The following is a 14,661-nucleotide window of genomic DNA, read 5'->3' as shown; positions in this document are numbered from 1 at the left end:
CATTCACTCTATGTTAGCTTGAAGCTGTAGACATTCAAGTTCATTTCCCAGCTTTGTAACATCAGTGATTTTGATATCTTTCTATGCCATCTATCATCATTATCATTAATATACATAAGAAAGACAGCTGGTTCCAAGACTGATTCTTATGGCATTCCACTGGCCATGCCTTGCCATTCTGAGGTTTGATAACTAATTACAAGTCATTGTTTATGGCCAATCAACCAAATAACTATACAATGTAGTACTGCTTCATCAATACGTGACAATTTTTCCGAATAAACTGTGAAGCAGAACCTTATCAAATGCTTTTTGAGAATCTAGATTATAGGACACCAACTGCTTTACCTTCATCATACTTGCTGATTATATGCCAAATCAAGCAGATTTGTCAAACATGAGTGATTTTGTTGAAACTATGCTGAGAATCGTTTATTAACAGGTGGTCCTCTGAATGATTTACAATTCTATCTTGAATGATGGTTTCCATATGTTTTCCAAACACAAATGCTAATCTAACTGGATGGTAATTTCTAGGCAGTAACTTATTCCCATCTTTGAATAACGGTGTTACACTGGCAAATTTCACTGATCTGGAATTCTTCTCATTGCAAGTGACTTACTGAAAAGGGCAGTAAAGGATGTTGCTATCTCATTTTTTCAACTCTTTCACTGTCACAGGATAAACTTTAGCAGGGCCAGCAGTTTTATATATTTTCATTTCATTTATTGCTGATAGTGTGTCTTCAGCTTTTATGTCAATTTGTTAAAGAACATTCTTCTCAAGTATCAATGAAACTTGATTCAAGACATGGGTTGTCTCTCTGATCATCCATAAAGATGCAAAAAATGTAATTGAAGATTTCAGCCATGATTTCCTCTTCTTGAAGCAAGTCATTGTTTTCTGTAATAAATGGACCAATAAACACAACTCTTTTACTTTCTCTATGCAAATTTATAGACATATAATATTTTGGTGACTGGTCTCAAGTTTCTATGAACTACTTTTTTATTTCACCATTCCACCACCTTGGTTTCATTTTAGAAACAGCCTGTCTATGACATATTGGCCCATATGTTCCCTCTACTGAAGGTTTTATCAAAGCTTTTCCAAACAACATTCATGTCATATATATTGAGCATAACATCCCAGATTTGCTTGTCAAGAGCAATGTAGAGATCATTGAAATTTGCATGTCGAAAATTTTTTTTCTTTTTCCAACTCTCATGTTGACCAACATTACATGCAGTGTTGAAAGTGACCTTGATAGTAATCAATTGGTGGTCACTTGTACCAAACTTTTCTCAACTTCAACTTTATAACGAGATCCTCATTTGCAGTTAGAATGAAATCTAATATAATCCTGTGAGCATATTTCTCAACTAATTGGAATAGCATACTATCAAGCAAATTTAGGTAGAGTCCACACTTGAAGGTACTGGAAAGGGATTCTCCCCATTTAGATACTGGTATGTTAAAATCAGAATTTTGTTTGTTATAAATTTCACCTAACTAATCGTAAAATCTTTCATCTACCTCTGATGTTGGTGCGGAGGGGAAGGGGGGGTTTAAATTAGTCCCACCATTATCTTCTTCCACAGTTCATCTTAAATCCTATAAAAATGAAGTCGACATTTTCAACAGCTACAACATATTTTAGTTCAAGATTTAAATGAGCAAGACACTTGGCAACTGCCTGTTGATATACAAGGAATGGTTACTGATGTAACATCAACCCCAGGTACCACATGGCACTGGTCAGGGGCCAACACAACCAATATCACAATTTTTTTCTTCTTATTCATTTGTTCTAGATATCACAACGAAGTCTAGAACACTGCACAATATGTTAAACCTTTTTTCACAAGAAAAACCCTGAAGTAAAATCTCTCTCCCTGTGGCATCACTTGGAAACCATTACAAGGTTACTCACCTCACTTATCATATGAAGTCAAGTGAGGTGGTTAGTCGTCACCAGGTATACACTAGGTTACTGGCCACGTTTATCATGTCAAGTTTCTGAGGTTAATGCCCTCGATAATCTTGCAAAGCCTTTGAGGTAACTGCCTACATTGACCATGTCAAGCATTTGAGGTTACTGCCTATATTTATCATGTTAAGCCTTTGAGGTTACTGCTAACATTTATCATGTCAGGTATCTGAGGTTACTACCCCTCATTTATCACATCAAGCCTCTGAAGCTGCTGTACACGCTTAACATGTCAAGCCTCTAAGGTTATTGCCCTCATTTACCAAGTCAAGCCCCTGAGGTAACTGCCTTAGTATATCAAGTTAATCCTTGAAGATTACAGCCTACATTTACCATGTCAGGCCTCTGAGGTTACTGACCAAGTTTGTCCTGTCAAGCCTTTGAGGCTATTGGCCACATTTATCACGTCAAGTCTCTGAGGTTAATGGCCATAATCATCTCGTCGATTCTCTGAAGTTACTGCCAATGTTTATCATTTCAAGCCCTTCAGGTTACTGTCCTCGTTTATCACATCATGCCTCTGAGGTTACTGCCCACATTTATCACGTCAAGCCTTTGAGGTAATTGCCCATGTTTGTTATATCAAGCCAGTGAGATTATGGCCCTCGTTTATCATGGTAAGCCTTTGAGGTTACTATCGTCATTCATGTTCAGCCAGTAAAACTACAGCCCTTACTTATCATGTCAAGCCTCTAAGGTTAGTGCCCAAATTTATCAAGTCAAGCCTCTCAGGTTAGTGCCCACATTTATCACATCAAGCCTCTTAGGTTACTGCCAACATTTATCACATCAAGCCTCTTAGGTTACCGTCTATTTTTATCAAATTAAGCCTCTGAGGTTACCACATACGTTTATCAAGCCGAGCTTTTGAGATCTTATTAACACTTATCGTGTCAAGACAGCAAGGTTACTGCCTTGTCTATCATGGCAAACTTTGGAGGTTACTGCCATCATCTATCAAGTTAGCAAGGTTACAAAACTTGTGTGTCATGTAAAGCCAGTGCAGTTAAGGCCCTCATTTATCATATCAAGCCAGATATTACTGCCCTCATTTATCATATTAAGCCAGATATTACTGCCCTCATTTATCATGTTAAGCCGTTAAAGTTACTGCCCTCGTTCATCATGTCAATCCAATGAGATTACCGCTCTCGTTTATCAAGTCAAGCCAGCAAGATTATTGCCCTCGTTTATCATGTTCAGCCAACGAGGTTCCTCCCTTGTGTATCAAGTTAAGCAAGTCATGTCACTGCCCTTTTTGTCAAATTAAGCCAGTCAGGTTAATGCCCTTGTTAAGTTATGCCAGTGAGGTTACTGCCCATGTTTATCATGTTAATCCAGTGAGGCTACTGCCCTCGTTTATCATGTTAATCCAGCGAGGTTACTGCCCTCGTTTATCACGTTATGCCAGTCAGGTTACTGCCATTGTTTATCAGAAGCCAGTCAGGTTACTATACCCATTCATGACATCAAACCGGGGAGGTTACTGCCCTCGTTTATAATGCTCTTGTTAAGCCAGTCAGCTTACTGCCCCAATGTATCATGTTAAACCAGATGTTACTGCATTCATTTATGATTTTAAGCCAGTGAGGTTACTGCCCTCGTTTATCGCTTAAAACCTGAGGTTTCTGGCATTGTTTATCGAACTAAGCAGCCAGTCAGGTTAATACTCTCATTTATCATTTTAAACTCGAGGTTACTGCCTTTGTTTATCATGTTAAACCAGAGGTTACTGCCATCGTTTATCATGTTAAACCAACCAGGTTACTGCCCTCGTTTGTCGTTTAACCCATCAAGTTCTTGCCCTCGTTTGATATGTTAAACCAGAGGTTACTGCCAATGTTTAACTCGTGGAGTTACAGCATTCAGGTGTCTGCCGTTGATACTGGGTTGGTAATGCTAGCAATGTCTGTCCCCCGGCACCACACTCACCACTACATGTTAACAATGTCTGACCCCCGGCACCACACTCACCACTACATGTTAACAATGTCTGTACCCCGGCACCATACTCACCACTACATGTTAACAATGTCTGTCCCCCAACACCACACTCACCACTACATGTTAACAATGTCTGTCCCCCGGCACCAAACTCACCACTACATGTTAACAATGTCTGACCCCCGGCACCACACTCACCACTACATGTTAACAATGTCTGTGCCCCGGCACCACACTCACCACTACATGTTAACAATGTCTGTCCCCAACACCACACTCACCACTACACGTTAACAATGTCTGTACCCCGACACCACACTCACCACAACATGTTAACAATGTCTGTACCCCGGCACAACACTCACCACTACATGTTAACAATGTCTGACCCCCGGCACCACACTCACCACTACATGTTAACGATGTCTGACCCCCGGCACCACACTCACCACTACATGTTAACAATGTCTGTACCCCGGCACCACACTCACCACTACATGTTAACAATGTCTGTCCCCCAACACTACACTCACCACTACATGTTAACAATGTCTGTCCCCCGACACCACACTCACCACCACATGTTAACAATGTCTGTATCCCGGCACCACACTCACCACTACATGTTAACAATGTCTGTACCCCGGCACCACACTCACCACTACATGTTAACAATGTCTGACCCCCGGCACCACACTCACCACTACATGTTAACAATGTCTGTACCCCGGCACCACACTCACCACTACATGTTAATAATGTCTGTCCCCCAACAACACACTCACCACTACATGTTAACAATGTCTGTCCCCCGACACCACACTTACCACTACATGTTAACGATGTCTGTACCCCGGCGCCAAACTCACCACTACATGTTAACAATGTCTGTACCCCGGCACCACACTCACCACTACATGTTAACAATGTCTGACCCCCGGCACCACACTCACCACTACATATTAACAATGTCTGTACCCCTGCACCACACTCACCACTACATGTTAACAATGTCTGTCCCCCGACACCACACTCACCACTACATGTTAACAATGTCTGTACCCCGGCACCACACTCACCACTACATGTTAACAATGTCTGTACCCCGGCACCACACTCACCACTACATGTTCACAATGTCTGACCCCCGGCACCACACTCACCACTACATGTTAACGATGTCTGTACCCCGGCACCACACTCACCACTACATGTTAACGATGTCTGTCTCCCAGCACCACACTCACCACTACATGTTAACAATGTCTATACCCCGGCACCACACTCACCACTACATATTAACAATGTCTGTACCCCGGCACCACACTCACCACTACATGTTAACAATGTCTGTCCCCCGGCACCACACTCACCACTACATGTTAACAATGACTGTACCCCGGCACCAAACTCACCACTACATGTTAACAATGTCTGTCCCCCAACACCACACTCACCACTACATGTTAACAATGTCTGTACCCCGGCACAAAACTCACCACTACATGTTAACAATGTCTGTCCCCCGACACCACACACCACTACATGTTAACAATCTGTCCCCCGGCACCACACTCACCACTACATGTTAACAATGTCTGTCCCCCGACACCACACTCACCACCACATGTTAACAATGTCTGTACCCCGGCACCACACTCACCACTACATGTTAACAATGTCTATACCCCGGCACCACACTCACCACTACATGTTAACAATGTCTGACCCCCGGCACCACACTCACCACTACATGTTAACAATGTCTGTACCCCGGCACCACACTCACCACTACATGTTAACGATGTCTGTACCCCGGCACCACACTCACCACTACATGTTAACGATGTCTGTACCCCGGCACCACACTCACCACTACATGTTAACAATGTCTGTACCCCAGCACCACACTCACCACTACATGTTAACAATGTCTGTACCCCAGCACCACACTCACCACTACATGTTAACAATGTCTATACCCCGGCACCACACTCACCACTACATGTTAACAATGTCTGACCCCAGGCACCACACTCACCACTACATGTTAACACTGTACGCCGGCACCACACTCACCACTACATTTGTTACGTAAAAACTCAGTTACACTAAAACTATGCAAACGACGAAAGTCAGTGCAAACAAATGCCAGCGACCGTAGATAAGACATACAATGCCTATAATGAAAGCTAAGACAGACAATGCAAACGACGGCGAGTACGACAAACAATGCCAACGACCAAGAGCAAGACAAACTAATGCCAACCACCACAGGTAAGACAAACAATGGGAACAACCACAGACAAGACAAAGCATGCGACTACAGGTGTAACACATATATAAGTCCGGTTTCAAGTGTATACACATGATCAGACTGACTGGTATTGCCTCCTGCACTAAACCTGGAACAATAGTAAACAAACGAAGTTCTTCAGATAAGTTAAACAAGGTACATCAACTCCGCAGACTGCCAGCAGGCAGGTGACAAGTATTTTGTTACTCCTTCCACAATGAGAACGTTGTCATGCACTTTCATGTTATCATTTGAGAGATATAAATACTTCCTTTGTTGCGTTCTCATGATACACTAACAATACTGTAAGCGTTTTAAGCATTAATTGACACACTTATCAGAACGCCCCTCGTCCTATCACTGACAACAGAGTAACAGTTAAGTATGTATTAATCATTGTAATATGGAAATACTGTCTGTTTCATACCCTTGTGCCGTTTTTGTAACCCCAGTATTTATTGCTGTCAGTATATTTTCTCTATGCCTCACCCACTGGCTACACTAGATTCAGTCACCCATTAATTAATATCAGTTTTTATTATCATTCATATTCGTCATTCCAAACTTACTTCCATGCCGGAAAACCTCTGTAAATCTGGTAAATGGAACGTTCCTTCACTAACTAACACTTCTCCAGAAATCTAATGTTTGTTAAGACCAGAATAATTCACGAGAGACCCAACCTTACGACCTCACGATGGTTCGAGAGGTCTTCTACCTGGGGAACCTTACGACCTCACGATGGTTTGAGAGATCTTCTACCTGGGGAACCTTACGATCTCACGATGGTTCAGAGAGGTCTTCTACCCTGACGAATGGTTTGCTGGCTGACTACGTGTGTCCGTAGCGCCAACAAGCTATAGGAGAAGGTCGAGGCCAGCAAGCCCACGTAGCCACCACAACCTAGCCCACTTACTAAATGTTTATACAGGGCCATCATCGCTTTCTCCACTATGGATATCCTACAACTGATATTGACTACGTTATCTCTCGCTGAACTTGTCGTAACCTCAGATGTCGCAGGTAACAACGTAAAGTTTTCCACGAATGTCGTAAGCGAGGAAACAATTTTCACGTGTAGGTTGGCAGCCCTGCCTGCCTGCCTGCCACGATCTTGCAAGTGTGAAGTACGATACACTTCTCCCGTGTGTGCGCCCCAGATAGTATTGCCTCAGTGGTTTCCGTGGGTTGCATTAGCTAAATTCCATTTCAGCGTCATGCAGGCCGGGAGGGATCTCTCCATACTTTCCGCTTCTGCTGTTTCGCCCGCCATGAAGTGTGATGTCAACACACAGCCATGTTCTTTTTGAATTTTTTAGTGTCTTAAGAAGGGTCTTCACCGACTTTTCCTCTTGACCCAAAGCAGGCAAAATCCAACATCATTTGGGAAGAGCCAACCGCTGCATCGTTGTGTCTGCTGAAGGAAAAGTCGTCATATATCATCATTACTCAAGAGTTCCTCCGCCATATTCCAATGTGATTATGAGCGTCTGTCTCTTCGGTTTTCTGTACTCTGTCTTATATCTTGACTCTCGCCATACCACAGCTGCTCAAACTATGCTTTCGGTGGCTTGGCTGATCTCTCAATGTTTGTGGTATCTCGAAGAGCTTTGGTGAATAAATGTTCACACTTATTCTACGTAATATAGTCAGTAGAGTATCATATATACCTACCTACCTACCGCTGGTATTATAGTCGATGTGGGGTATGAAAAGGAGGAACAGGGCTACTATAACATGGCTCGTGAGGAACACTACTGCTACATACACCAATGTTCATGATGAACGGTGCTACATCACTATCCATAACAGTGCCAACAGGTCGATCTTATACAACAGCTCCTGTATGTTACTTCTGACAAGAGACGTCAACGCCAACGGGTCTTCCTTTTCATCTCTACCTCTGGTGTAGTAGGCGGAAATCTTCCATCTGGCACTAACATCATCAGGGCGACATACTATCTACAACCATACAGTAAAGATGTCTCCATACTTGGTGAACTCTTGATGGTCTTCATCCTTACAGCCCGGGATGGGTCCAGGCTGTTGGATTGTGTTGTTGGAAGCCGCAGCCCTCATGCTGGCAAGAGGTGCTACCACACGCTACATATGCTGGGCAGGTGCTACCACACGCTACATATGTTGGGCAGGAGGTGCAACCACCACACGCTACATATGTTGGGCAGGAGGTGCCACCACCACACGCTACATATGTTGGGCAGGAGGTGCCACCACCACACGCTACATATGTTGGGCAGGAGGTGCCACCACCACACGCTACATATGTTGGGCAAGAGGTGCCACCACCACACGCTACATATGTTGGGCAAGAGGTGCCACCACCACACGCTACATATGTTGGGCAAGAGGTGCCACCACCACACGCTACATATCCTCAACAAACATCAGTGGGCAGTCGTTGCCTGTGTAACAACTCATTCATTCCCGGCTCCGTTTTCTTACCTTGCTCCTACACATAACACAGAACGAGGTCACACATACATGGTGCAGAAAGTGTCTGGCAGGTTTAGTAAACACGTATTACTGGTGCATTGTTTATCTAAGCAGACTTTGTGTGTATGTGTGTAAGTGTGTGTGTGTGTGTGTGTAAACACTATCATACAAATTCTTAAATCTATATAAGCTGTCTGCATTAACCACCTCCTCAGTCACTATATTCCATTCATCCATCGTTCTTATACAATAAAAGTATTTCCTTACATTTTGGTTAACAAGCTTTTAACTTCATGTCACGTTTTATCATCAGTTTGTTCTCTCCCTACAGATAGACAAGAACTTCTGTCTACGTTATCGAGGTTTTACAAACTCGAAAGGTTGTGATTAGGTCACCCATCACTTTTCTCTCTTCGAAGAGGCGCAGATTTAAACCCTCGAAGTCTTTCCTTTTATCTCATCTCGTATCATCGTTTTTGTTGTCCTGTGTACCTTTTCTAGCACCTCTCTGTGCTTCTTTGGGTGCGGAGAACAAACATGAGAGGCATATACTCAGTTCTGGCCTCATGGAAAGATATTCAGATAAATATTTGCCAGCGCATAATCTCACTCCGGAACAATAATACGAATATGGAACTCTAGCGACAGGTTAGGGGCGATGTCAAAGGCCAAGTCCCTCTCACACACACAGAATCCTCAAGCTTATTTCCTACCAGATAATAATCATATTGAGGCCTTCCTTCACTTTGTGCCACCCTCATTACTTCACATTTTCTGTGGTTGAATTACATCAACCACACATCAGACCAACTTTGGAGTCGTTTGGTCCCCTTGTTAGCTGATGCAGTTGTCCTCGAATTTCACTTCTCTCATGACTTCATCTTCTACAAACATATTTTTGTTTAGGAATAAAATTCATCAAGCTAGCTAGGCTAACAATTGTTCACTGTGTAATATCTATGGATGACTGTAGCCTCTCTCAGTGTTCTGAGGCTTCTTGGGAACTAAGTGTACTTCATACTAGTGTTGCTGAGGTCTTGAATACGTCCATTGTATGTGTGTCTCCGATGTCTTCTAGTTTCTGCTACATTTTCTGGGTTGCTTCACTTCAGCATGGACAGTAACTTTTTCTTTTTTCATGGAGCGTTTCTCATTTGTTGTGAATCGTATCTTTAGCAACGCATGATTTGAAGGTGAGGTGCGGGATACTGGGGAAAAGGTCAACATTGGCAGGATCAATACATCTTCCATGATTTGGGGAAATCATGTGTAGTTGCCCGTGACATATCTAAGACTTTTGACAGGTTGTGGCAACGGGGGTCTCATCTCTAAGCTCCCCTTTATTGGTTTCCCTCCCTCACTTTGCTCCTTCATATCTAACTTCCTCTCTGGCCGATCTATCTCCGTGGTTGCTGATGGACCGGCCTCTCCCCCTTCTCCATCAGCGGCGGTGCCCCTCAAAGTTCTGTCCTGTCCTCTACACTTCTTTTATTCAACGACTTCCTCTCCTCCACAAAAACCCAATACACTTATACGCTGACAATTCAACACTACATTCATCCACATCCTTCAATTCTGCTCCCTCTTCTCTCACTCGATCCGCATCTCGTCTTGACACAGCTTCCTCAGTAAACTCAGATTTAGACAGGATATGTCAGTGGGGTACACAAAATCTTGTTAAGTTTAATGCCTCCAAGACCCATTTTTAACCCATCTCTCTATAAAAACTCCTCACAAATTTCGTCTCTCCTTTGACGGTCCTGTAATTCCACCTCTTGACACAATGAACATACTTGATATTACTATAACATCCACACTATCTTGGAAACCCCACATTACAGGAATAGCTAAGTCTGCCTATAAGAAACTGGATGTTCTGTCTAGATGTCGAAACTTCTGAACAGTTGCTCCGTTTACACAAGGGATCGATTCCTGCTTGTGTGGAATACTATTCTCACATCTTGGGTGGCACGAGCTCTGCATCCTTACTTGACAGAGTCGAAAGAGATCCGACTTGATAACTGTCCCAGGCTAACTTCCAAACTTGACCCCCCTTGCCCTACGCCGTAATGTTGGTTCACTGTCCCTCTTCTATTGGTCTTTGCTCCCGAGAGCTGGCTGCTTGTGTGCCCACACCACCAGAAGGCCTAGGGGCTGGGAGCAAACAGGCTTGTTCTACAAGATTGTCTACATGGTCATGACGGTTATGGGGGACACGTGAAGGTGTCCAGAAGGATCAGACTTGTGGATCGCTGGTCTAGGAGGCTTCATCAGCCAAGCAACGAATGAATACTGGAAACAACACAGCCCATACCGTTATCCCGCAAGGATCCATCAGTATACATAACTAAGTATCATCAGACATGATGATAAGCACACTGTCCAGTTGATCGTGTATTATCATGTGATGGGTATAAGGCTGAGCTGGCCACGATGATAATTCATATGCTCAGAGCCAGGAGGACTCAGTGTGTCAGGGTTCCCATGGGCACTGCTACAAGATCTGGTGGTATTAGCTACCACAATGGCCACAGCTGACACCGACCACAGTTACTGCCGGGAGCTGGCTGGGGTCGCTGACAACTTGTACTACATGTAACTGAGGAAAGGGGGGGGGGCTTCCCCAACATTCCCCCTCCCCGAGGGAGGCAGAAGAGAGGATCGGGTGACGAGGTCGCAGTGTCAGGTTACTGCCTCGCCCCGCCACTTAACACACCTCTTGTTGCTGCCTCATACATTCCCACACCCCAGGGCTCGATGCTTCTCACCTCAGCACCCAGTGCCTCTCGCCCCACACCACCTGCCTCACCACCCAATGCCTCTCACCCCACACCACCTGACTCACCAAACAATGCCTCTCACTCCACACCACCTGCCTCATCACCCACTGACTCTCACTCCACACCACCGACCTCACCACCCACTGCCTCTCACCCCACACCACCTACCTCACCACCCTACTGCCTCTCTCTCCACACCACCTACCTCACCACCCACTGCCTCTCTCTCCACACCACCTGCGGCGAACCCAGCAGCTGGGGGAGTCGGGTATCCTACACATATATACTCCCAGGGTTAGTAACCCCCACTGGGGCTGGTCCAGGTGCCGTGGACCAGACTGGTGGTCACAGTAAGGCCCCGCAACCCCGACAGTACAACCCCTTGCTACAGGTTGGGAAGTTTGGCTCCAGGTTTTGAGCACTGAATATTTCATTAGTATTACTATAATCGTATCCGTGTTGTTGGTGGTAGGGTGTACGAGGCTTATATGTCTAGCGTTACACTGACCTATGATAAAGGCTGGTTCTCGTATCGAATGGGCCCACTGACAGCATTACTTCTACTAACAAAATGTATCACAACTGAAAGTTATGTCTGACTTCATCTTGTAGGCCTCTCCTGACGGCTGTAGCCACACACGCGTGTAACTGATGGTAGGGGTTCAGTGAGTGAGTTCAATATTCCGGGATTTTAACTGATGTTATCACCACAGTGCACGTCTGGGTTGTCCATCATGTATGCGTCCGTCAGGTCAAGGCATCTGCAGGTCTAGTGTGTTGTGTTGGAGGTCATGTTGTATTAGTTTTGTTACTGAGGTATGATGGGTCAACATCATTATTGCTGGCTTCTGTTACTTGGTCACTTTCTCACCGATCTGTGGGTTAGTGGTGGCCCACCTGCGTGGGGCTCTCCCCCTTGATCTGCTATTGTAAGGTGGAGTGGTTCCGAACGGTCTTCTGAGGTTGACAGATTTGGAGTTTCTTCTGAGGAGGATGGGTTAGAGGATGATGGTGGTGTTCGTATGTGGCGGGAGACCTGGGTTTACATGTGACGTGTTCGGACGTGGTCAGGGACGGTGTCAAGCGCCTCTGTGTCTTCCACCAGACCCAGAGCCTCCTCATAGGACGGACCCTCTCACGACGACTCGGACGTGAGATTTTTTTCTTTTCTACAAACAGATGAACTGTTGCTACTGATGAAGAGATATGAGGATAACGTCAGAGCCTGCAGAAACTGTAGAGAACGCCAGTGCCAGAAACTGTAGAGAACGTTAGTGCCAGAAACTGTAGAGAACGTCAGTGCCAGACACTAAACGAAGATATGAAGAACATCATAACGCATCAGGGGACGGCTATGATCCGATGCCCGGGAAGGAAATGCTGAGTTTGGTTCAGCAATAACAGCGAGACCCAAGCTCTCGAGATGTACAACGGCTGGTAAGAGGTAATGGGGGGACAGAGTTCGTGTTCCCCTAAGGTTGGTCCCCAGGTAATGGGGGATACAGTCGTGTTTCCCTGGGGTTAGTTCCCAGGTAATGGGATACAGTTTGTGTTTCCGTGGGGTTAGTTCCCAGGTAATGGGGATACAGTTTGTGTTTCCGTGGGGTTAGTTCCCACGTAATGGGGGATACAGTTCATGTTTCCATGGGGTTAGTCCCTAGGTAATGGGGGATACAGTTCGTGTTTCCCTGGGGTTAGTCCCCAGGTAATGGGGGATACAGTTCATGTTTCCCTGGGGTTAGTTCCCAGGTAATGGAGGATACAGTTCACGTTTCCCTGAGGTTAGTCCCCAGGTGATGAAGATACAGTTCGTGTTTCCCTGGAGTTTGTCGCCAGGTAATGAGGGATACAGAGTTCGTGTTTCCCTGGGGTTGGTGTGAAGCCCTGCCAGTGGGTTAGATGTTCACTGCTGCGGTGGTCCAGTGTAAACACTATGACAGTGCGTCACGCCAGCACGGTCCCTCACACCGTGTTTACCTCCTCCGCTGAGGTGGCCTCCACCATGGGAGCTCACGAAGCTCTATAGCAGTTTAATTTTGCCAAAGCTCACCTGCGCCTCCCCAGCCGGGTCCCCCTCCCTCGCCGCTACACAGAGGGACCAGCTGGAAAGAGCATGAAGAACCGTCCTAGTCCTCTGTCTTGCACCACCTAGCAAGAGGCCCTCAGCTTTGTGAGCCAGTCCACCCTCCCCTCCCATCACCGGCAGCTCACACGGCAGTTGGGATATAAACTGCCGACCAATCCCCGTCACCATGAGTAAACCCAGCGCATTACCTCTGTAAATCTTCCTGTATATCTGCTACTTTGACTACACAGATTTACGAAGCTTCTTCCTCACTCACTCACTCATGCGCTTATCCCAACAGTGATGCACGTCTCCAGTCCCACAAAATCTGTCATATCTCGACTGTGTTTTCAACCGTGGCTGCTTTAATTCGGTGAACCATTAATCCCCCTCCCCAACACACAACACACACACACAACACACACACACACACACACACACACACACACACACACACATACACACACACACACACAATAACTGATCGCCGTATTCGCTCACATCCATTCTCTAGCTGTCATGTGTAATGCACCGAAGCCACAGCTCCCTATCCACATCCAGGCCCCACAGACCTTTCCATGATTTACCCCCAAGCGCTTCACATGCCCTGGTTCTGTCAAATGACAGCACGTCGACCCCAGTATACCACATCGTTCCAATTCACACCATTCTGTGCACGTCTTTTATCCTCGTGCATGTGAGGATCCGAGCATTCAAAATCTTTTTCACTCCATCCTTCCATCCCCAGTCTCCCAGTTCTGATTGTTCCCTCCACTGCTGACACATATATTCTCTTTTCCTTTCCACTCTCATTATATGATCATTATTATCATTTACTACAAAAAAGAAACATGTAAAAAATACATACAATCATTCACAAAAAAACGCATCCCACCCTCAAGCAACAATGAAAACACATCCGTGTGCGTTTGTCCATCGAAATCTATATAAACACAAAGAATAAAGAGAAACCCAAATGAGTTGTGTCATGGTACTGTAGAGACACGAGAAGGTGGCGAGGGTTCGGCGGACATGTTACATAAGGCACTAAACACGGAGGGTGAGGCCATAATCCCTGGCCACCTCGTTACTGACCATTCATTCACATCCACCCAGCCACCCACCCTCCAC

At 45.3% G+C, this 14,661-nt stretch overlaps 1 protein-coding gene across 1 annotated transcript in view; it reads right to left on the bottom strand.

Moving 5' to 3' along the window:
- LRP1 (LDL receptor protein 1) overlaps positions 1–14,661 on the bottom strand; it is a 1,167,923-nt gene that overhangs the window by 999,864 nt on the left and 153,398 nt on the right. The window lies entirely within an intron of this gene.

Source organism: Panulirus ornatus, chromosome 1, assembly GCF_036320965.1.
Source record: "Panulirus ornatus isolate Po-2019 chromosome 1, ASM3632096v1, whole genome shotgun sequence".
Taxonomy (NCBI): Eukaryota; Metazoa; Arthropoda; class Malacostraca; order Decapoda; family Palinuridae; genus Panulirus; species Panulirus ornatus.
The sequence above is the reverse complement of the archived record's forward strand: the minus strand, read 5'-3'. Positions and strand labels throughout refer to the sequence as shown.